The sequence below is a fragment of the Adiantum capillus-veneris genome, chromosome 5 (assembly GCF_014529385.1).
Source record: "Adiantum capillus-veneris isolate H3 chromosome 5, ASM1452938v2, whole genome shotgun sequence".
Classification (NCBI taxonomy): Eukaryota; Viridiplantae; Streptophyta; class Polypodiopsida; order Polypodiales; family Pteridaceae; genus Adiantum; species Adiantum capillus-veneris.
Genome location: NC_140935.1, coordinates 41,633,334 through 41,636,271, shown reverse-complemented (window position 1 = coordinate 41,636,271; position 2,938 = coordinate 41,633,334).

Below are 2,938 nucleotides of genomic sequence, written 5' to 3'. Positions count from 1 at the left end.
GCAGGAAAACCTCTTTCTACAGGATGAGAGCTTCATGGTAACTCTCTCTCTCTCTCTCTCTCTCTCTCTCTCTCTCTCTCTCTCTCTCTCTCTTTGTGTGTCACTTACTCAGACATGATATGTGCATTCTTGGATTGATGACAAGGATGACTTCCTTCGGCGGCGGACTCGAGAGTATCGTGGAAGGGATGCGTCCCTAGCGTAGTACCTTTCAAAGCTTTGCGAGTTGTCGATAGTAGTTTTTCACAATTCCATGTCACAAGAGGGTTCAATAGAAACTTACACATTAAAGACACTATCACGCTTCTTGGGTGGACCCGTGCTGCCCAAAAGTGCAGATAAAGTCATTCTTGTGGACAAAGTGTTTGCTAGAGATTGTTTTGGTTACTGCCCGGGCTATACAGGTGGTCGGGCAACGTATTACTACACTTACACAGCAATGGCACTAGCTCTTGGTAGACAAAACATAGATGAACTTTTAGAGTATGGCAAACATCTCATGATTCGTTACAAGGGTGATGTGCCAAAAAACAAAATTGAACCTTCAAAATCTTGATACACTTCAAGTAGCAATTGTATAAGATCATGTATTATAGAAATTTTGTACAATGTCATCCACTCAGAGTATCTTTCTCCACTTGTGGTTCACATACACCATTGTCTCTCTCCACCTTCGTTGACTTTCACGAGCACCGGAGTTGTTGTATGCCATTGATCTTTTAACTTTTTGTTGTTGTAAATGTCTGATGGCTTGTGCTGTGCTGAAGAGGCCAAGAATTCTTTTGCCTGCATTCAATGAATGATTCTACGATAGAACCATTCAAATAGTTCTCTCAAACTGTTAGCCTTGATTCGAGAGCCACCATGTCGTGCGTGCCTGAAATAAGCATTTCTCGCCATGTAATGAGACTTTTCCATCCCTTGGGTATTCCATATTGCCGGGCTCCAATACTTTTGTATAAAATGTGGTAAATGATTGAAGATGATGTGCTGGATATGAAAACAAATTAGTTAGAATGTTTTACACTCACATAGTTGCACATAAAAGAGAATCAAATACACGATAATACCATGTAGTGAGTAATCTGGGTGTCTGTCCATGCTGTCTTGAATGATTTTTTGAGAAGGTTGAGATTCTCCTTGAACTTGTTCATATCACCTTGTGACCAGTCATCTTTGTCGCACATCAAAAATAGGATGTCTATTGATCGCCAAACCTCAGCCTTCGCGTTACGAGTAGTTGGTTCTTGGTCTTTGACTACAATATGTAGCTTTTTCTAGCTCTGATACTCTACCTTGCTAACATAAGATGTGTTATATATTTTTCCATGTTTTGTTAGCTTCGGATCTCGTATACCTTAGGGTTTAGATAAAAACCTCCGTGCCTTCACCCCACCGATGGATGGTTTGCATGGGACATCCTTCTCAGTAGTTGATCTCTTTTCATCCCACTGGATTTTCACATTGCTACCATGAAGCCCCATATCCGACAGTACCAATTCTAAGCACTGCAGGGCTACTTGTCGCTCTGTTGAGTTCTTAACTTTCCAAGCAAACACGATATATAAGTAGACCAATTTCTCCACAATTCTACAAAGGGCATGCATTGTACAGATGTGGACATTCACAAGTGGTATTTTCAAAACCAATCGAAAAGCAAGGTCCTCAATGTGATGTGTTGGAGCTTTTCTCCACCACTTTGGGTCCATGACCTTTGCAGGCTCCATGCAGAACAAACACGACGACTTTGCCATTGCACCCATTCCACAATTATACATGCACTTTAATGTTTTGAGGTCACCTGCAAGATGCCACTGAACTTGAAAGTCACCCCTTCCATCTAAACGTAGTACCTCTCCCTGGTTAGTCTGTCGATCAATCACCTCCGGAATATTAGTTCGATGGAACACCCAATATAGAATCTCATGATCTTCTTTCTTTACCTGCAACACAAAATAAATGAGACTTAAGTAGATGTGAACATTTGAGCTTACCTGAGAATCTCGCTTACCTCAAATGCACCAAGCCACCATATGTTAGATTCTGATTGAACACTAAAATACAAAGGATCATCATTGGGACACTTTGAGAGGGCTCTATTCATTAAAGTAATAGTAACACACTCTAACTTTTTCTCTTTAACAAGCTCACACTCATCCAATTTTAACACAAAATGTAATACCCCTCGTGACTCTTCAAATGTGATGTTGTAAAACTCCACCATTCTCTTCTGTAACATCTGCAGGTCCATAAAAATATTATTGAACTCATCATATGCCATGTTTGCTCCATGGCCACTATAAGTTGCTTTAATATGAAAGGGCTGTCCAAGATAGTCTCCCTGTGCCTCGTTAAGCTGAAGCCTCTCTTTCCAAACACTTGAGGCTGATGGTAAAAGTTTGGATTTTATACCCTTCTTAACAAAGATGGATGAGACAGATTTTTGTATAGCCGAATATCCTCTTTTTCTTACACCAAGTGAATCAAGTGTGCCTTGTATCTCTTTTGCAGGCACTGAGTTCTCTGAAATAAAGCGGTTCACTACGTTTCGTTGTAGGACCTTAAACTTCTTGTCATGTACTATATCTGCTGCTAGGCTTCTACTTATAAGTGGCTTCAATCTCTTTCCTATATTGGCTTTGGGGTCAATGTTTTCCTTGTCAGGATAGATTGAATCTCTACATGAAGACAATGCATAAGTAAATAACAGAAAATTAACTTCACTAACACTATTTAGGCACATGAAAACAATGCATAACAAGAAAAAACAAAAAGATTACTTAACTAAGACAATGTAGCCAACCAAGAAGCATCACCTTAATGCTCGGATTCTTTTCTTGAGACCTCCGGATGCAACCTGCAATGTTTCAAGATTGCGCAATTTCTTCTTTCGGATACGACCACCCAAGATGGTGTCCTTCATTTGACAACTTCGTAC